At 37.0% G+C, this 22,797-nt stretch overlaps 1 long non-coding RNA gene across 1 annotated transcript in view; it reads left to right on the top strand.

The window, feature by feature from the left end:
• LOC141377110 (uncharacterized) overlaps positions 1-22,797 on the top strand; it is a 155,913-nt gene that overhangs the window by 65,319 nt on the left and 67,797 nt on the right. Inside the window, exon 3 of the long non-coding RNA XR_015505677.1 lies at positions 3,438-3,580. This is a non-coding gene — a long non-coding RNA (uncharacterized LOC141377110). The remainder of the gene's footprint in view (positions 1-3,437; positions 3,581-22,797) is intronic.

Below are 22,797 nucleotides of genomic sequence, written 5' to 3'. Positions count from 1 at the left end.
ACCTTTAAGGACCTGTTATTAAAAATTTACTTTTTAACAGATTTTGTACCTTTATTTCTGAGATTGTAGGGTACACTTTTGTACATTAAAGGTTCTCTTTTGTTCCTTTAAGGTAGTATGAGGTACAAATTTGTGATTTTCATTATTATGTAACAAGGACCTGTTAGGAACAAAAATTTGCTTTTTGAAAAGATATCGCCACAGTGATAGATTTTATACCTTTATTTCTGTGATTGTACCATTAGGATACACTTTTGTACTTTTAAGATACTATGAGGTTCACATTTGTACTTTTTATGTATTAATATTTACCTTTAAGGACCTGTTAGGAACAAAATTATACCTTTTGAAAAAATATCTCCACAGTGACAGATTTTTATATCTTTTTTCTGTGCATGTAGGGTATACCGCATATTCAAGGTTCCCTTTTGTACCTTTACGGTTCACTTTTGTACCTTTAAAGGTACTATGGCGTACATATTTGTACTTTTAATGTATTAATATGTACCTTTAAGGACCTGTTGGGAACAAAAATGTACCTTTTGAAAAGGTATCACCACATCGACAGATATTGTAGCTTTATTTCTGAGAATGTATGGTACACTTTTGTATATTTAAGGTTCCCTTTTGTACCTTTAAGGTACTATGAGGCACACATTTGTACTTTTCAGGTAATAATATGTACCTTTTAGGACCTGTTAGGAACAAAATTATACCTTTATAGGAACAAAAACTGTACATTTTGAAAAGGTACCGCAACAGTGGAAGATTTTGCACCTTTACTGAGAGTGTATACATACAGTTTTCAAGCAAAATTTAGACTTATTTGCTGCAGTGTTTAGCATTTAAGTGACTCAAAATTGAATTAGCAGTCTTTTCAATTTCTTCAGAATATGAATGAATTTTTATCCTCACTTTCAGGCACTCGTATACTTACATAGTTTTTCCTTTATTAAGGATTTTATGTGCTTTGGGATTATATGACCTGGCAAAAAAGAAAGCTTGAATCATTTTATTAGACAAAACGGAGTGTACATTGCATTTTTTTCCCTCTCCTTCATGGGAAACGCTTCTCACATGTAATACTCCAGATATGTAAAAAAGCCCCAAATCAAGGAACAAAGAGCATCCTAGGTAAAAGAGTTTCTAATTGCAGCAAAGCCAATTACTGCCATATTCCCTGTCTCAGCGGCGCGTGCACATGGGGACGAGATCCGCCAGCAGTTTGCTTGTAGAATTAATCACTTTGATGCCAGTTTGAGTGATCCTATCAAATTAAGCTTTGGGTCAAGCATATTAAACAAAAGAGCCGGGATCTATCTTTAATATATCTACACTGTGGTCCGCATCAAATCGGAATAAATCAAACATCACGTTAATAGGTGCTGTCCGACATCACTCGACGCTCGTGGATGAATCGCAGAGATGCCAGGGAAAATCTAATCATCAGCCTGCAAATTAAAAAGATTTTAATAGCGATAGTGTACACCGCTCACTGTCCCGGAGTATGACAGCGGCTGGTTACACCGCATTACCCCTGGATGAATGCAAGCGTTTTCGAGGGGGCGAATCGATAGACTTAACCAAGACGTGCAGTTATCTTGATCAAGGCTGAAAATGAGAACAATATCTGCGAGCCCTGAGAGATAAAGATATCCATCCGCACGATTTAAAAGCAATCTCTGTTTGATCAGAGTCCAGCACTGCCTCTAATGAGAAACTTTGAAGCTATAAAAGCATGTTTGTTCTTACGCCCAAAATACTGCTTTCATAAACAGCTTTTAAAGGAAAGTGGCCTGTTCAAGAAACGCGCATGTAGCTGTAACTTAAGGGTAATGAGGGAAACTTTAAAAGTCATCCTCATTTTTTGAGGGGCTTAATGTACGAGGAGAGTTTTGTGGGGTAAAGCAGTGGTGTTTGTTTCCAGATATAGTCAAACATATACAAACATCCATTCAAAGTCTGTCCTGATTCTCACTTTAAACCTTGCTTGGATTGTGTTTTTGTATTCCTGTCTTCGTTTGCAAAGGAAAATACATTACGTAATATTAATATAAATGTACAGTAAATATTAGAAATAAAAATACACTGCAGAAGAAAATTGCATTCGGACCATATATATATATATATATATATATATATATATATATATATATATATATATATATATATATATATATATATATATATATATATAATATTATATTATATTAGTTGAAGTCAGAATTATTAGCCCCCTTTTTGAATTTTTTTTTTTTCCAAATGATGTTTAACAGAGCAAGGTAATTTTCACAGTATGTCTGATAATATTTTTTCTTCTGGAGAAAGTCTTATTTGTTTTATTTTGGCTAGAATAAAAGCAGTTTTAATTTTTTAAACACCATTTTAATGACAGAATTATTAGCTCCTTTCAGCTATATTTTTCCGATAGTCTACAAAACAAACCATCGTTATACAATAACTTGCCTAATTACCCTAACCTGCCTAGTTCACCTAATTAACCTAGTTAAACCTTTAAATGTCACTTTAAGCTGTATAGAAGTGTCTTAAAAATATATCTAGTCAAATATTATTTACTGTCATCATGACAAAAATAAAATAAATCATATCAAATAAAGATGAGTTATTAAAACTATTATGCTTTGAAATGTGTTGAAAAAAAATCCTATTTCCGTTAAGCGGAAATTGGTAGAAAAAATATACTGGGAGTATAATAATTCTAAATTCAACTGTATATGTACAATTTTTCAGGTAAAATTTGTATTTATTTGTCTCTTACATGGATTGGCAGCCTTTCTCAATTACCTCCGAACATGTAAGAATTGTTATCCTCACTTCGAGGCACAAATCGTATACTTACAGTGTTTCCTTTTAAGGATTTTATGTGCTTTGGGATTATATGACCTGGCAAAAAGCTGTAGCTTTAACTTAAGTCTAATGAGTGAAGCTTCAAAAATCATCCTCATTTTTTTTTCTTTTGGGCAAAAGTGTAAGAGGAGATTTTTTTGGGGTGTGGGGGGTGGGGGAACAGCGTTGTTCGTCCCCAGAAATAGTCACGTGTAAATTCACGCTCAGATCCTCAGACACCAAAAGCCTTTTTAACAAGCACTTGTCATCAGATTTGTTTGTTGAAGGGTATAAAAGCGGGTATTAAGCACCCACGCACGTTTCTGGAATCCTCCTTGTCTGATGCTAAGATTGAAGTGTTGTTTATTCAAATGGAGAAAAGTGAGCTTTCAACTTTCTCAGTCATATGGAAGACAGGTTTAGTGCTACAATAAAATGAGCATCAACAAAGTTGATATGGGTATTTACCAATAAAAGCCCCGGTTTTAGTGCGGAAAAGATGTAAGAGGATTATGGTAGTTTTGACTTTGCACTGACCGGGTTCAGGGCCCTTGGCTTTGAATCTAATTGTCATTGTTCCTTCCTTGCAGGCTGAAAATCCTCCCGCTTGTTTCCTGAAGCAGGTCAGCAGTGGATGTGTTGAAAAGGTGACTGACTGCACAGATGGTGCCGCACGTCTGGCTTCCTGTGCACTGCTGAGTGTTTGTGGGCACGAGACCTCCAATTTACACATGTGAGGGTTATTTCTATACATAAAACATTTGCTTTATAAAGCAGATGCTGTTGATGAAATGAATTGTAATTCTTATATTAAGAGTTAAAAGTTAGTTTACAGTTGAAGTCAGAATTATTAGCCCTCCTAAATTATTTATTTCCCCAATTTTCTGTTTACTGAAGAGATTTTTTATAACACATTTCTAAACATAATAGTTTTAATAATGAATTTCTAAAGAATGGTTCCTTTTATCTTTGTCATGATGACGATGCAGTATTTTACTAGATATATTTTTAGATACCGTAAATACTGTATTGTATAACACTAGACGATTGAAAAAAATTGCGTAACGAGGGTAATAACAATGACCTTCAAATGGTTTTCAAAAAATGAATAAATGCTTTTATTCTAGCCGAAATAAAACAAAAGACTTTAGAAGAAAAAGTATTACTGGAAATACTGTGAAAATTTCTTGCTCTTTTAAGCATCATTTGAGAAATATTTGAGCGATAGCAGTTTTGGCTTCAACTGTATACATGTACGATTTCAGAAGATTTTATGAATAATACAGCCAAAAACAACATTTTTAAAAATATAATTACAAAACACAATAGCTGTTTTCATATCTTAATTTACTTTTGTTAATCCAGACTTTAGTGTCACATGGTCTTTCAGTAATAATTCTAATATCCTGATTTGCTGAACAGGAAAAATCTTGGTGTGGAAAACAAAAGTAGTTGTTTACTTGTTTTTGCCTAAAAAAAAGAATCTAACCCCAATCCTAAATAAAAAAATTCTGCATTAATTGATCAAAAATGACTGAAAGGAGACTTCAGACTTTTATTTTATATATATATTTTTTCAAACAAAAGTTTTTTTTTTTCCATTGATCTTTCTCATTAATTCTGATAATACACTGTAAAAAAAATAAAATAAAATGCTGGGTTCCACACAATTCCTTCATGTTGTCCCAACACAAATTGCTTAAGTTAAATTATCCCGGACGAGCCCCCACTTTTTTATGACCTCTCTTTAAGATGGCCCGTTTAAAAGCATTTTAAATGAAATTATTCCTACGCAACACATAATGGCGATGGCATTCTTACCCAAATACAACAAATATCTCAGACAAGTATATAAATCTTCAAAAAAAAAAAAAAAAACAGATATACAAACAAAACAAAGAACAAATGATAAAAATGCTGGCTGATCCACCAGAGTTGTGTGTCTTCTCCTTCTCATTGGTGTCTTTTTATCTTCTCTCAATTAGACCCCAATGACAAGCAGGTGCGTCCGGTAAAGTCTAGATAGGATACAGCTGTGGATAAGCACGTCAATATGGCATATTTTTGTAAAACTGTATAACAACAACTGATATTTTTAAAGTATTGTTGCGGTTGGGGTGGGGGCATGCGTTTATAAAATACAATTTATTGGGTAATTTAATTAATAACGCTCGGTACAACTACTGTTTTTGCATTACTGTGATGTTGAGGTAGGGGTAGACGTTAATAAAATATTGGGAAATATATTAAATAATATAAATAATTCTTGTTAACTTCCGGCCGCCAGAAAAAGAAGTGAGGGTTAATCAAAAAGAAACAAACAAATTAAGCCACTGTTCGTAACAAGCTAATGTGTCGAGTGATTAACAGTTTAAGTGAATTGAAGAAAACATTTAAGTTGTCCCAAAATAAACCCTTTAGACTTGTGTTGTTTCAACTCATTTTTAATAAATAGTAGTTTGAGAGTAGTGTCTTACAATTCCTACTAAACACTCACAACAAGAAGCATTTCTTTGTAAATCCCTACACATGAATTATCATAATAATAATGTGAGACTAAAGAGAGTAGTGATGCTGAACATTTAGCTTTGGATAATAGGAGTAAATTATCTGGATAATAGCATAAAAAGTTTATATAATAATGTATTTTGGATCTAATATATGGGGTGTATCAGTTAAACTGCCTGTACTTTACTTTACTTTTTAGTTTCAGTTTCATTTGCTTTAAATTTACTGAGTTTGGTCATTTCTGAACTTCAAGAGTCAAACGTTGTAAACAAGCTAGTGATTGTGAGGCCTGTGGTTTGTAGTGTTGTGTTTAGTCTCAGCAGTGGAGGAGGCGGCGGCGGCGGGTGGGGAAATGGTGGAGGGAGATGGCAGATTTTTCACCTGGAGGCAAATGCAGAGAGAGGAAGCTGTGGGCTTCATCAGGGAGCAGCTCGCTTCCAGGAAGCACATCTCCTCCGTTATTCATTATTCATCCAGCCTCACAATTAGTTCCCATATTGCTCATGCTACTAGCACACCCTGATATCCCTGCTCTTTATACAATGATACACACACTTTCTTCTAGCTCACCTATATCTTTGTCTATTCTGTCTGTTTCCATGTAAACACTTTGTATTTACCTTCCTTTAGTTTAGATTCTGTCATTGTTTACTCATGTCTGTGTTATTTACCATGTAGACACGGTCAAGATGACCTGCTGCAGTTTTGACTTTGAACATAGCATGGTTGTTGGTGCCAGACGGGCTGGTCTGAGTATTTCAGAAACTGCTGATCTACTGGGATTTTCACGCACAAACAACTCTAGGGTTTCTAAGAATGGTGCGAGAAAGAGAAAATATCCAGTGAGCGACAGTTCTGTGGGCGCAAATGCCTTGTTGATGCCAGAGGTCAGAGGAGAATGGCCAGACTGGCTCCAGCTGATAGAAAGGCAACAGTAACTCAAATGAGCACTCGTTACAACCAAGGTATGCAGAAGAGCATCTCTGAATCCACAACACATCCAACCTTGAGGCGGATGGGCTACAGCACCAGAAGACCACACCAGGTGCCACTCCTGTCAGGTAAGAAAAGGAAACTGAGGCCACAATTCGCACAGGCTCACCAAAATTGGACAATAGGGATAGGAAAAACGTTGCCTGGTCTGATGAGTCTCAAATTTTGCTGAGACATTCGGAGAGTATGGTCAGAATTTGGTGTCAACAACATGCAAGCATGGGTCCACCTGCCTTGTATCAATGGTTCAGGCTAGTGGTGGTGGTGCAATGGTGTGGGGTATGTTTTGGGCCAATTTGTACTAGTTGAGCATTGTGTCAACACCACAGCCTACACTGCAACTTCATGAGCACAGTGGACCCATTTTCTGATGGCTACTTGCTGCAGGATAACATGCCATGTCATAAAGCATGAATCATCTCAGACTGGTTTCTTCATCTAGTTACATCTTTGTCACGAAGGAAAAAGGCAGACAAAAGGGGGTCCAACCCGGTACTAGTAAGATGTACCTAATAAAGTGGCATGTGTGTGTGTGTGTGGGCGTATATATATATATATATATATATATATATATATATATATATGAGCAATATCACACGAGTAGCAGTGCGATATGGCTATATATCGGCACTGGTGGAGGCGTGCATAGTGCCGATATACAGGCGTACTGCCTTAGTGCCCCCAACAGTGCCGATATACAGCCATATCGCACTGCTACAAGTGTGATATTGCATTTATACAACAGTTTGACGGCATAATTGTGTATATAAAAACAAAATCAAACATGGAGAGTCTCAAAAACCCTTTTGTATAAGGAACTACTTTCTTCCGGATTCAAATTATAAGCTGACAGTTAAACAGTTGAGCGTGCATCTTTTAAACTTTAGATCTGTAGTGTCTGCTTTTTGCTGGCTGTATGTGGGCGGAGTAATACACAAAGGGTAAAGAGGCTGTAGGAGTTCAGATATTGCAGACTATCGCTCGGCTATCAGCCAATCAGATTTGAGAACCAGACAGAACTGTTGTGTGTGTATATATATATATATATATATATATATATATATATATATATATATATATATATATATATATATATATATATATATTTCAACTTTAACTTGTATCTCTTAAATGTTAATTCAAAATATTGTTCTAGTAAAGTGTTTTGACATTATTCTGATGTTGATCTGCTTTAACTTTCTTTTTAATATGCCCATACTTTATGTATTAGTCACTTTACAATATGTTTCTTTCTTTCCTTACAGTCTCCATTCATCTCTTTTATACTGTACGACTTTTCGTTCTTCATTGGTGATGTAATTCCGCATTTCTTTGGTGTTTATAAAATTGCTTGTAATCGTACGGCTGACGAAATAGGCTGGGACATTTTCCGAACAATTTGAGAAGAAAAGCACGGCCTAAAAATGGCAAATTGCTTACAGAGCCATTAATTTCCTTATTAGTTTCCTCACAGCCAGCATAAAAGTACTTTTGGAAACTGAAGACGGCTGAGGAACTAACCGTCCTCCAGCTGCTATTATATGTCACTTATTTATGTGCAAATCCCAAAGTTATGACTGTGACATAATTAACTGCAAATTGGGGAAGTTGTCATCTTCAAAGGGCCAGAACCTTTTAGTCTGGTGTCTTTATTTCCCTGCCAGATGACTGCTGTACATGGTCCGATGTTTTTTTCCTTCGGAATCGATGCTGCACTTTCTTTCAGAACTTATTCTGTCTTTGGCGTCTCTGTCTGCAGGCATCTTACATTATGTTGTCTTTTCTAAAGAGGAGGGAAGATTGCCTTTTTTTTTGCTCTTGTCTCGCACTTCCTGATATTTGCTTTTATCAAAGCATCATTTTATCTTAATAAACCTTAATTTGATGAAATAGCAATTCAGTTCCTGTATCTGCGATCGGCTTTGATATCCAGGATGTCTGGCAGCTAGAAAGATCTCATAGATAAAGTAAATGTAAAATATCTTTTGCTATGAATCGATTAAATCAGGGGAAAGCATGTCACTCACGTCAAAGTCTGGGTCTGTTTAATCGTAATTTGAGTGATTTCTTAAATGACGTGATCTTCTGAATGAAGATATGTAGCCCAATGAGCAAGCGAAGTCTTTATATTAATAAAGCATGAACATTTTCAGAAAACCACCACCGTTTGTGCTTTTGACTTAATGAGTGACAATAGTGTGAAAAAGTATGTGCCCCCTTACTGATTTATGACTTTTTTTGCATGTTCGCCACACTTTTTCCACACACAGGGCTATGTAGTTTTGTATTTTGCTTCCCCTTAATAATTTCATAACTGCATGGTGTTTACTTGTGTTATTGTGTGACTAATATTTCAATCTAAATCATTAAAGCACAGGTGTCAAACTCAGTTCCAAAAGGGCCGCAGCTCTGAACAGTTTAGTTCCAACCCTAATTAAACACACCTGATCAAACCAATTGAGTCCTTCAGGCTTGTTTGAAACCTACAGGTAAGTGTGTTGGAGCAGGGTTGGAACTAAACTGTGCAGGGCTTCGGCCCTCCAGGAATTGAGTTTGACACCCCTGCATTAAAGTGTGATAAACATGCAACAAAAAAAAGAAATCAATAAGGAGGCAAGCACTTTTTTCACACCACTGCATAAACATAGAAAATGCTAATCTGTTATTACACTTATTTTGGGATTTTCAGACAAGTTTTAAAGGGCACTTATGGTGAAAAATCTACTTTTAAAACTGTTTGGACAGACAAGTGTGTAAGTATATTGTATACACTGTCATATTGGGGTGAAATAAACACACCCAGTCCTTTGTTTTTTCCATTTTAATAACATAAAAACGGTGGACCAATTGGAGCGGTTTTCAGATGGACCGCAACTTGACGTAGGAGTGCGGTCCCCCCGCCCACCAATATTGATTGACAGCTGCGCGGATTAACATGTCTCCGTAGTAACGCATATAAACAAGACAGGACGAGCGCAAAGCAACCGGGAATAAAAGGTCTGTTCAGTTCGCTATAGGATCATCATCAAACATGATCAAGAATGAGTTTTACAAGTTTAACATGTTTTAAAACAGTGCACGTGTGTAATGAATTACAGCGATTCACTTTAGATTCACTTCATCAGCACAGCCGCGTGTCAGAACAATTATAAAAGAAGATGCTTTAATCCCGGTTTGTGGACAATAAATCGGGTTTATTTTGTACATTAACATAACAGATATCCATACAGCAGTGTATATTAACCTGTATCATGTCACATATGTGTGCAAAACGAGTGTAAAGCTTAACGCGCTGTCTCTCTCTCTCTCTGTGTGTGTGTACGCTATCTGTGTGTGTGTGTGTGTGCGCTAACTGTGTGTGTGTCTGCGCTATGTGTGTGTGTGGGTCTGTGTTTGTGTGTGTGTGTGTGTGTGCGCCCTAGCTGTGTGTGTGCGTGAACTTTGTAATAGCATTGTGTGTGACTCATTGTTGCATCTCCACAAAAAATGCATCAAATACTGGTTGGTAAAGTTCTTACTGTAGTATTTCTCACAAACGTTATGCGAGATCTGCTTCCTGAGGCAGCCGAGGGCAGCGATTGAGGCATGTTGCTGACAGGCACGTGGTAACGGTGGGCGGTGATGACTCGCCTTAAAGGCCCAGTGCAAAAAAACAGCAACAACCTTTTCCCAGCTATAATACAGACACTTCAAACAGCTATAATAAATACTCTGATGGGTGTTTTGAGCTGAAACTTTAAAGACACGTTCTGCGGACACAAAAGTCTTATATTAAATATGAAAAAAGGGGTAACCTATGTGCCCTTTAAAATAATATGCAAATATGACCATAATGCAGACTATGAATTTAGACTCAGTTGCTTTTACAAGCATAAATATGTTAAGGCCAAGCTTGCTCAGCAGACTCACAATGTCATAAGATGTTATTATTAGGTTAGATTTTGGTCACCAGCATCTAAGGGCGATGTTGTTTTGATGTCCAATAACAACGTCAAATGACGTTGTCATGTTATGTAGGAAAGTGACTGAAATCCAACGTTGAGTCAACATCTTAAACCTTATATTGATGTCATATATTGACATTTCTTCATCAGGTATGGCAACCAAAATCCAATGTCTGAATGATGTCATATTGACGTCAAATACTGACATTTATTCATCATGGATGGCAACCAAAATTCAACTACGGATTCACAACATGGGCAGGGCTTTTGTCCGCCCGATGACTTTGGCTTCATTGCTAAAGGGTTAACATGGATTTTATTGAGATAGTAGCTGTGCTTTATGTGCTTTAGGAAGGCTGAAAAATAGCAACGCTTTGTTAGGTGCCATGTCTGAGTCCACTATAACCTTTCAAAGGGTGTACCCAGCTCTGTGAGTTCATCATTTCGTCCAGAAACTGTACCTGGATGATGGAAGCTTTCAGCGGTGCTTCAAACTGAGCCGAGTTTGATCAATTTGTTGTCCGTGTTGGCAAGAGGATTTACGTCATAATTACACTCCTACAAAAGCAAGGTCCGGATTGTGAGCTAAACGTTTAGATTTACCAACTCAAGCAAATCGCATTATTTGCGCATAAAACACACAAACACCCAGACTCGAACCAACGACATTCTTGTTGTGAGATGACAGTGCTAACCATTGAGCCACCTCTGCCCATCTAGTGTTTCAGAAGTGTCAGAGCAACACAAACTGAATGCAGAAGTGTTAATGCACAGCTACGTACAAGAAATACGCTTTAGGTTACAGCGATAACTCAACGCAGAAGTATAATTCAGCCTTAAGAGCTGACGGTTGAGCCCGAGGGCTGGTCTGAGGCTCTGGACAGAGGTGTGAGAGATAAGAGAGTCGGGCTTCAGAACTTGCTCCTCCACTGATGGCTGATGAAGGCTGACGGTGCCAGCGTCTGTCAGCGTAAGTGAGCAGCCAGGAGCAAATGAGATTCATTGAAGTTAAACGCTCAGGTTTGGCTAGCCGGCCACACAGCACACTGGTGTCATGTCACATTATGAGCTGAAAGTGACAAGAAGACGGAGTCAATGTGGAGCACATTCGATGTGTGAGGTGTGTGTGTGTGCCCTCTTATTAATCTCAGAGAACTTCTTCACTGCCGGAACAGACTTTTAGGATGTATTTATTGACAATTAATCTCATACATGCTTAGAGACACATCAAGCTGTAGAACTAGTGGCAATGAAAACCAACTGTTGTCTACTTGCGGCCTGTCAGTACACAAAAACAGCATGTGAACACAACAAACAGATGACAACTGATTGAAACCAGAACATAAAATATCCATAAATTGGTAGTTTTCTATATTTTGTCATGTTTTTATTTCATTTTTATAACCCTTGATCTTTCTTGCAACAACTTTTAACCTTGAAAAGTTTTATTATTATGTATTATGTACTCGTGTAATGTTGCTCATATATTTAAAGATAATGAATGACAATTTCTAATGTCCCCCAAAAGTTATTTTTTTTTATAATTATTATTGTTAAATGTTATTCATTGCATCTCCATTTTCAAAAAGTTTCATCTTTAGAGGTTATAGAATCCTGTTCAAGTCAATAAACTCGATCTGTTATCCCTTTCTTATTGACTTGTCACATCTGGCTATTAGGCCTTCAGAAAGTCTTGCTTTGGAACAAAGAAAGCTCACTATTGTCCCCCCAGGAAAATCAGTCAGAGTCTGAGAAAACAAAACAAAAAGCTTTTTTTTTCCAAATGAGACAAACCTCACTAAGATAAAACGACAATCAGAGCTCAGTCGATTCATGCCAGCTAAAACAAAGAAGGCCTTTATTGGCGTCTGTTGAATCTTGGTGCTTTGATTGAGCAGAAACACAGCTGTGCGTCTTTATGGAGACAAAACTGATTGTCTGTCTATACCTTGACTGTGCTGTATGGGATAAAGCCCCATTATCCACAGTCACCTTCATCTGTGTCAGACTTATAATGAAGATTTTATAAAGCTGGCACTTTAGACAAATGTTTTGGGAAGAGAATGTCACACAGCAAATACAATACCATCGCAAGACAGCAGTGTGAATAATACTTAGCAAACGGCAGATGTACAATGTAATTGTAGAGTTGATTTTTCATTCGTTTTACTCCTCATCTGGCTTTTGCTATTGCGGTTTCAAGGACTTTAGTGATTCAGTGCGTGATTTAAGGCTGTTTTTGCATGATTCTCCTTTTCTGTCTTTCTTGAGGTTTTATTTGGAGATCAGACGTGGATTGTAAGGCTATAAATCTGACGGGATGCTAAAAATGCTTATTATAAGACAATAGCATTAGTAATCCAATTAAGACTGATTTATTGAAAAAAAAGAAGTATGGCCTTTCAAAAGCATTAAACATTTATGAAGTTGCAATGCTTCTTCCACATTTTATAGCATTTAAAAGTAAAAAGTGCTGTGAATGCTGCTTTGAATTAGAGGTCTGAGCGGGACTGATTTTTTTAGTTCTCCTCCCGCCTGCTTCCGCCAGGTTTTATTCCGCTCCCAACCACTCCCGCTGTATATTAAGTCTTTGTTCACCTGCTGCCCATTTACAATAATTTTTTTTACCGGACCAGAGCTTTTCCGCTAAATAGAGCCATATATATATATCCAAAATCTCACTTTAAATTGGATACTACCAAAAGAGAGGGATAACAAATAAAACTGTAGGTTGTTCAAGGATTGTAGGCCCAATCCCAATTCTATTTTTGTACCTCCACCTCTTCCCCATTCCACTTAGCCCTTGAAACAGAGTGTGGGCTTTAAAATTTATCCCTAAGAAATGGAACACGGCTACAACACCTGCACACATCATCATATATCATAGCAATCTCTTGCTTCATATGAGGTTGACAATCACGCTGGTAAATTCTGGGAAATTTTAATACCCTTTGGTTTCAAGTGTGGTCCTAAAAAAATCTTTTTCGCTATCTAGCCCTTTCCTATAGCCCTACAACTTCAAGCTAAAGAGAATTGGGTTCTTGAAGACGTAGTCAGCAGTCTGTTGAAGCTAGACGCACACCGGATGTGCCCCTCAGCGCCATGCATATGACAATTGGAAGAAACATTCGTCAGATGCGCACTTTTGCATGCTATTTAAAATGAAACTATTCAGATGGAGCTCTGTGGTGCGGCAGAACTATGAACAGTGTCCTGAGTCGTAGATGGGTGACACAGACAGCCAGCGACTTGCAGTGCATACCCTAGTAGAAGTCTGTTTAGAATTTAAAAATCAATGGTGCTGCGTGCCGCCAAGCGGTGCATCTGCACCAACCCCGAGCTGTTAATGAAATGTGGAGGTTATTTTTTTCTCTCTGTCATTGTGAATTGTATTGTGTTTAATGGGGTTTGTGCATCATAATTTATATGTATGTGCTCATCCTCGAACTTACTTTCACAGTAAATAATGGAGAGCACATTTGTGGGGCCCTCCAAGAAATGCAGGGTCAATAGGCGACTGCCTATATTGCCTGCTGGATGGGCTGGCACTGTTCCTGTAATGTTTAACAGACCAAGGAAATTTTCACAGTATTTCCTATTATATTTTTTCTTCTGGGGAAAGTCTATTTCTTTTAGTTTGGCTATAATGATTATATATATATATATATATATATATATATATATATATATATATATATATATATATATATATATGTATATATATATATATATATATATATATATATATACAGTATATATATATATATATATATATATATATATTTTTTTTTTATATATATATATATATATATATATATATATATATATATATATATATATATATATATATATATATATATATATATATATATATAATTTTTCTTTTACGGTCAATATTATTAGCTGCCTTTTGAGATTTTTTTTTCTTGAATAGTCTACAGAACAAACCACTGTTATCCAATAATTTGCCTAAGTATCCTAACTTGCCTAGTTAACCTAATTAACCTAGTTAAGCTTTTAAATTTCCCTTTAAGCAGAATGCTAATATCTTTAAAAAAATAGGTAGAAAAATAGTATGCACTGTCATCATAGCAAAGTCTAAAGAAATACATTATTTATAGTAGACTATTTCAATATTAAGTTATTGTGTACATTTGCAGCCCTTATCAAGTCCGATATGCCCCCCAAATCAAATTTGACTAATTCTATTTATTTTTCTTTTTTGCTTCTACAAGCATCAGTTCAGCAGTTTGGTCTTTTGTGTGCTAGCGCGCTGCACTCGCTAACACAGATGCAGGAACATCTGTGCGCCGCTGCTCCTGCGTGCGGCCGCTCTCTCATATCTCAGCACGGCCCTCTGACTGCCAGCCTGGATGCAGAGAACAATCTGGAACTTCTGTTGCATCACATGCCCTCTGGGATTCTGGACTTATCAATTATAAATGTGCTGAGATGACACTCTCCTTTCTTTCTTTTTTTCTTCTACCTTTTCCTTTCATTCCTCATTTTCAGCTTCTCGCCGTTACACACAGCCTAAATCGCAGTAAGGCACAGTAGTAGGACGATAGTCATAATTTCACAACCTCAATATCCTTATGAAAAAAGTACGCAGCATCCTTACAAACTAAAATCAAGTATTTATTGAAACTATTTAGGAGTGTAAATAGACGTGTATATACACTTCATTTAATCAATTGGTTGTCATGATGATCAGTTGAAGACAAATAGTGCACTAGTGTAAGTACGCACAAGTGTATTCTGCTTGTTTTAGACCAGTGTAGGTGTTATTTACATGTTTTGTGCCACATTGCTTAATAAGAATATGCATTTTCAATTCAACTCATCTTTATTTCTATAGCACTTTTACGATGTAGATTGTGTGAAAGCAGCTTAACATAGAAGTTCCGGTCAATTGAAACTGTGTAAGTACAGTTTTCAGAGTTGAAGTTCAGTTTTGTTCAGTTCAGTGTGGTTTTATTTTCACTGCTGAACGTCCAAACCCTAGTAGCAAAGAATTCTGGCCTAGATTTGGCATTAAGCTGGGACAGCAGGCATTCATCCGGCACTGGCATACAGCATGTGTGCCAACCATGGCCTGGGTTTGGCAGAGGTGGCACTGTCTATAATGCGGCAAACAAGATTTGGGCCAGATGTAAAACGTAGTATTTGGCCCAGATTTAAAAAAAATTGATTGTGGGCCACGTGAGTTTGGCCAGTCTTGACCAACATTTGAAATACATTTAAATAATTTTTGATTAAATAAATCAATTCTACCAATCAGGTCACTGAGAAAAAACAAGGCCCATAGTGTGCCTAAAGCGCAATGCTTCATGGGTTTATCAATTTCTTTGCAATCGTGACACACCAACCTTACTGGCCAAGTTCAGGCCCAGTTATGAGTTATTAACTTTGCTGAGACTTGGCTCAAATATGGTCTGTGTTTGGCCCTTGTCTAGAAGCCAGATTTGGTCCAGTCATGTACTGTAATTCACTGCGGCATGTGGGCCAAGCAAAACCTGATTGTGTGGGCCAGAGCTGGGCCAGAGAAATTTTGCTATGTGGGAACACTGAAGAGCAAATCCATCGATGCAAAGCACCACAAGTACCAGGCCCGGATTGGCTAATCGGGAGGACCAAGAGAATTCCCAGTGGGCCGGTGTCCCTAGCTCCAGAATCTGTTGCTCTCAGCAGTCACACATTTTAAATTAATTAATTTATTTTCTTGACCACAGTCTTCTTAATCAATATTTTACCGCAGCTCTGCTCTTTTTATCTATTTTCTCGCAGCCTCGTGAGCGAGATGCAGCCTACAGGTTAATGATGATATAACTCAGATGAGTCACCTCTTTATGTATTGCTGTTGTGGTCCAGTGGTTAGCACGTTAGGTTACAATGCCAACCCGGGTTTGATCCTCATCCGAGTAATTTATTTTTAAAATTTTTATTGTTAAGACATATAACACTGTTAGGGTTGTTGAACATTTGAAGTTCTAAAGCAGCTGTTTTCTCAAAAAAAGACGTGATGGTGTCATTAGAAACTGATTTGAAAATGACATTATTTTAATATAGTCAGTCGCGAACTGAGGTGGGCCGGTGTGAGGCTTGAAACTCCAGGGCTGAAAAGGAGTCCCACTCCGGCCCTGACAAGTACCAAACCAAGCAAGCAAGTGGCGACAGTGATGAGGAACAAACTTCACCAATTGACGAAAGTGAAGGAAGAAAATAGGCATTTGGGCAAAAAGTGGGCCTGTTTATGTGTGTATTGTAGACACATTGCTATTTTGACCAACTAAAAGCTGCTCTAAAGTTAATGGTGCAGGGTTTTTATTTGTTTTTTAAAGGTTTTATGCGCCTTTGCATCTCCAAACCTCATGTAGTCATGGGGTAATCCTTAAAGGGGTGGTTCATATTGTATTTTTAAGGCTTGGTAGTGTTTATAAGATGCAAAGCAATGTGTGCTCATGCTTCATTTGTAGAAAATCACATTATTTTATATATTAAATACAGCCACAGCATTGAAAAAAAGTAAGTTGATGGCATTGCTAATTTTAGCTAGCTGCACCCCAACACTATACATTATTAGTGAAGTAATGAGTCTCTCCTGACTGGTGGGTTAAAGGCTGTGAAGTTTATTTCAGTGGTAGATATAGCTGCAAGTGAGCCTGTAGTTAGTGAACGGCACAGGGATAATGACTAGTCTGACAGGGGTGATTATTATCAGCTATCTAACTTTAGACCACAGTGGGGGCCAAATGAGCAGCTACGAGTTAGCCAAGGCATGTTAATAAGGTGCCAAACCGATAATGACTTTATGATTGGATAATTAGACAAATGTGTGTAATTGCTTTCTCTCCTGGCTTTCTAGCTGCAGGAAGACTCCCCACTGGCTCGGCAAGGTTGTTTATATGCTGCCGTGTGCAAACGTCACCTTCGCAGACCGGCTGTGTAAATCTTCAAAGTTGGAAATTTAACAATGAGACTTTCTCTTGCGGGGCCCGGACAATTATGTGGCTAGTGGTGCAGAAATGACACACTCCAGCGTTATGAAGTCAGCCCTGAGTTTGTGTTTAAGGCCTGTGCAAACTCTCTGCCGGTGTTAAAACAATACTTTTATGATTTATTAAAGACATGCGGTGCAATATTAGTGCTGAAAAATATATTATAGTGACTTTTAGCAGCCGTTTATATTGAGTATTTACTTGTAGAAGTTTACCTCACATGTCAAATTTATAGGAGGAGAGTATTTCATTTATTCATCCTTCATTTTCTTGTCGGCTTAGTCCCTTTATTATTCCGGGGTCGCAACAACGGAATGAACCGCCAACTTCTCCAGCAAGTTTTTACTCAGCGGATGCCCTTACAGCTGCAACCCATCTCTGGGAAAGGAGGAGAGTATTTTAATTCATTAATTAGGGTTAGTATTTTATTTATTGGTTTTTGGGTCATTATTAAACACATCAAAAAGCATCTCTTTTGGTGGCGTAAAATAATACTTTTATGATTTATTAAAGACGCGCAGTGAAATATTAGTGCTGAAAAAGATATTATGGTGACTTTAGGCAGCCATTCTTATTGAACATTTACTTATAGAAGTTTACTTCAGATGTAAAATGTATGGCAGGAGAGCATTAACATAATTTAAGGTTTGCATTTTACTCACAGATATTTGTGTCATTGTTTAACACACCAAAAAGCATGTGTTTTAGTGGATTAAACACAAAATCAGATTGTTTTTAATCTAATTTGAGGCTAAATTAGTTGTAAATGACATTGTTCTGTTTATTGGATAGCACAATTGCATTAATTTGCACTTTTTAGTAGGATTGCAAAGGGGTGAACAATCAACCCAGACTCATTCTGAAAACCTAGCTCTATATACATTTCTGGACAGCAGAGGAGCTACATTTTTTTTCCAGTTTTTGTTTTCGCGAATCCACCAGAGGCCGCTGTGTGCTACTTTTTGAGATTTCAAATTTCACTCGTGAGTGCCATTCTTGCGTAAATCCATCAAAGGCTGCTGCCAGCTGATTGACTGACTGATTGAATGACTGACTGACCGACTGATCGATTTACCTACCCACCTTCTTCCCTAAACCCAACCAATAGTGTTTTCAAATGCACCGATTGATCCCCCACCCACTTCCCAAAACCCAACCTAGTTTCAAAAAGCAATCCAGAAATAGAAAAGCCCCCCCCCCCTTTTTTTATTGCCTCATGTCTTTTTTAAAATCAAAAATGAACTACATTTTTACAAAATGACATTATTCTTTAAAATATCTAATTTAATTAGCTTTTTAATTACTGCATTTTTAATTTCAGTTTTCCGTAATTTAAGTCCATCTGTAATTTTTTATTTCAGCCCAGAATTCAAATTTGTCTGCATCTTTTTAAGTAATAACGTCCCTAACTATCTTTCATTTATTTATTTATTTATGTACTTATTAATTAATTAATTAATTAATTTCTTTATTTATTTACCTATTATTTTATTTTATTTATTCATTTATTTCACTTGATTTAGTGACATCATTACATAATGATCATGCAAGCCTGTAGATGTGTATGATATAATAACATCTGTATTAATAATCAGCATATGAGACATCTTTCAAAAGCTTAAAAATCGCATCTCTATTTTACACTAACAATACTGATGTTCGATCAGTGCATCCAAATAATAATAACACAATCTATGAGAGCTATGCATATTTTTTTAAAGTTTGCTTTAAAGTAGTAAAGCTTGGAAACTCATAAACACAGGGCAGTCGGGTAAAAAGACACTGTAATTGAATAAATGGCTGTTAATTCAGTCTCTTACGCTTCATCAACAGCGTTCAGGCTGACAAGTCAATAAGCTCCGATCATTACGCAGCAATTACAGAAACTGACAAAAACAGTCAGAAAAGCGACATACACTGAGACCGTTGAATAACAATTTAACAGAGCAATTAAGGTCTCAATTCCAAAGACAATTATGCTAAACTAATAATTAAGCCAATGATTAATTCACTGTAAGATCAAAAAAGAGAATGAACGTAACGACTGAAATGTGAAAAGCTGCGTGTGGATTTGGAGGGGGTCTTTCCCTGACTTTCGGGCAGCTGCTTTTAAAAGATGCTTTTTTAATCCTTTGGAAAATTACTCTCCAGCTAACGAGTTCTCCTCAACCAACTCCAGACATCATTAAGGACTGGCTCTTGCCCAAGGCTGCGCATGAACCCCTTTTCAGACTGTACACTTTATCCATAATTCAGCTCTCTTTCTTCAATTATTCAAGCAAATAGCGCTGGAAAATAATGGAGTTCACTGGATCTTAAACATAAAACAATTTTAATGTTAGTTTGAATTTCAGAGCCTTTGAATGTGTGTGTGTGTGTGTGTGTGTGTGTGTGTGTGTGTGTGTGTGTGTGTGTGTGTGTGTGTGTGTAAGTATAAGTAGTGCACCACTTCTTCCCTGACCGGCCTGCCAGTGCCCATAAACACATTATCAAAGAGCCAGCGCTGTAAATAGAGTTAAGTCAGAATTATTAGCCCCCCCCCCGTATATTTTTGTCCCAATTTCTGTTTAACTGATTTTTAGATCTCAAGAACTCCTCTGATGTATCAGCTAATGAACAGATAGTGATTGCTCATAAGAAGGCCCACACGGAATCTGCGCGCGCATAATTTCGCAGATTTTCCACTGAATTCCGCAGATTTTTAGCCCATCATTAATTCTGTTTATTTACTTGAGTAAATGTGTAAATCTGAATTTATTCAGTTTTTATTCAGTAATTTATTACTTTTATTTCATATATTAAGGTTTTGGTTATGAAACTCCGCTGGATACTCCCAAAATAATTCCACAGAAATCCGCAGATTTTTACCAAAATTCTCTGCAGAAATAGCAAAACACGTCCACAGATTCCATCTGGCCCTGCTCATAAGAGGCAATTGCTTACTAGGAGCATGTCTATGGTGCTGATTTGGATTAGTCAATTAACTTAAGATGCATGTATTTTGATGGTGGGAGGTAACCGGGGAACCCGGGGGAAACCCTCGTGAGCACGGAGAGAACGTGTATGGACTGGCATGTTTTTTGCTAGGCGGTTGATAGGGTGTTCTAAGGGGTTTCTAGGCGTTTGGTAGGGTGTTGCTAGTTTGTTCTGAGTGGTTGCTAAGGCATTGCTAGGTGGTTGCTAGAGTGTTCTTGGTGGTTGCTAAGTTGTTGCTAGGAGGATGCTAGGGTGTTCTGAATGGTTACTAGGTGGTTGCTAAGGCGTTGTGAGTGGTTACTAAGGTGTTGCTAGGCAGTTGCTAGAGTGTTCTAGGTGGTTGGTAATGCATTGCTAGGCAGTTGCTAAGGTGTTCTGACTGGTTGCTAGGGTGTTCTAAATAGTTGCTAAAGTGTTGCTAGGCGGTTTCTAGGGTGTTCTATGTGGTTATTAAGGTGTTGCTAGGTGGTTTCTAGGATGTTTTAAGTGGTTGCTAAATGGTTTCTGAGTGGTTGCTAGGCAGTTGCTAACATAAATTAGTATGGATTAGTACATTGTTAGAAAGAATTGTTGTGTTGTTACTATGACCAATGTAAAGTCAATGGCAGTTTTTTTTTTACAATGGAAGTCTATGGGACAGTTGCTAGGGTGCTGTAAGTTGTTGCTAGGGTGTAGCTAGTAAGTTGAAAGGTCATCAATTTTTGGCAGATTGGTAGTCTAAGTTAAATTAGCCCTATTTTAAGTCTGTATGACTGTCTGGCGGAAATTTATGAAGTCGCAAAGTTTAGTCAAATGTTAAGTCAATGGGACTTTTTCAAATTTTCCAGGGCAGTTTTCGGAAAATTGTAAGTTGGATCAGTTGGAAAAGATATAGCAATTTAATTCAGTATAGTTTGGAGTTGGTGGTTGTTTTATGAATAGTCTAGGAGGAAATGCGTTTTTAAAATCTTAAAAGTCCAAGAAGAAGAAGCAGGCAGAAGAATACTAAGTTTTAGTTTAGTTGTATAACAGTATGTTGGCTTTCTCAAGCCACCATAACTAGGTTAATTAGGTCAGTAAGGGTAATTAGGCATATAATTGTGTGACGATGGCTTGTTCTGTAGAAACTTGAATAAAAAATTGGTTAAGTGGGCTAATATTATTGACCGAAAATGGACTTTTATTCTAGCCGTAATAAACCAAATAAGACTATCTCCAGAAGAAAAAACATTATAGGAATTGCTGTGAAAAGTCATTGCTCTGTTATACATAATGTGGGAAGTATTTGAAAAAGAAATAACAATTACAAGGAGGGCTAATAATTAAGACTGCCGAAATTCCACCCATCCGAAAATCTTGATGACAATGTCAAGAAGTCTGTCTAAATGTGTAGTCTAAATAGCCTTTTTTAAATGCAATGACATCATTATCCTCATTACTGACAGTTGTACAAACCGTGCATGGCTTTGATGCTTGGCGACCCTGTCTGAATGAAGGGGTTGGCCTCACTAAACTGCTGGCATCATTAAAGATGACCTCTGGGGTTTGGGCTTATGTGCGCTCACTGCTGCTTTTCATTTGCCACTTTGATTCTGGCTCCTAATGTGTGAGAATAAAAGAAAAAAAGAAAGGCTGCGATATGAATAAAATATGTTGGTTTAAACCCAGTGTTTTCATAAACGGCTTGATTTCCAAGAATTCCTGTTAGAAAAACTGCTTAATCCTGGAATTTATATAGCATTGCCACGCAAGTTTAAAGCATCACACAGAACTGCACAGCCCTGCAAGCGTTGCGCAATGGCCAATTGTCAAAGAGTAAGAATAGGGAACTTTTCCAGTAACAAATTACTTTTTCAAACAAGTATTTACGCACTTGTTTTCCTCACAGATTTTTTTTTCTCCCAAACTGAAGCATTGATTCTTTTTAGCGAATGATTGTGATTCCAAAAATAAGGTTGGAAATAAGAACACGTTAGTTTAGTTTAGTTTTTTGCAGTATTTCAAAAACTAAATCTTAATCCTACACTCTCAGAAATAAAGGTACGCCAGTTGTCACTTTATACTTGTATGTCCATTCTAGTAGTTTATTAAATCTGATAATCAAAGAAAGGTCTGTGTATAATTAGCCATTTCACTTTACATTTAGGGGGATTTATGTTAACATTTTCTTAAATCAAAAATATTAATTTATAATATTTATAAGGCCATGTTTTATATAATTAAATAATTTAATTTATAATGTACAGTTTTTGTGTGTGCATTTCTTCCAAAAAACCAACAACTCATGACAAATTTAGGACCATTTCATACACGTTGACTTGCTCCTTTTTCACACAAGTGATTGTACCTTTCTTTGGGCCTTAAATGGCCCAAACATGGACCATTTGACAGTTGGGAACATATTTGTACCTTTTTTACCCTTAAATGGTACATATAAGTATCTTAGGGTGCTACTTTGAACCATTGAGGGTACAACTTTACCATTTGTACCCCAAGTGTTCACAAATGTACCCCAACCGTACCCTTTTTTCTGACATTGTGGGGTGGTACCT

Source organism: Danio rerio, chromosome 13, assembly GCF_052040795.2.
Source record: "Danio rerio strain M-AB ecotype USA chromosome 13, GRCz13ab, whole genome shotgun sequence".
NCBI lineage: Eukaryota > Metazoa > Chordata > Actinopteri > Cypriniformes > Danionidae > Danio > Danio rerio.
The sequence above is the reverse complement of the archived record's forward strand: the minus strand, read 5'-3'. Positions and strand labels throughout refer to the sequence as shown.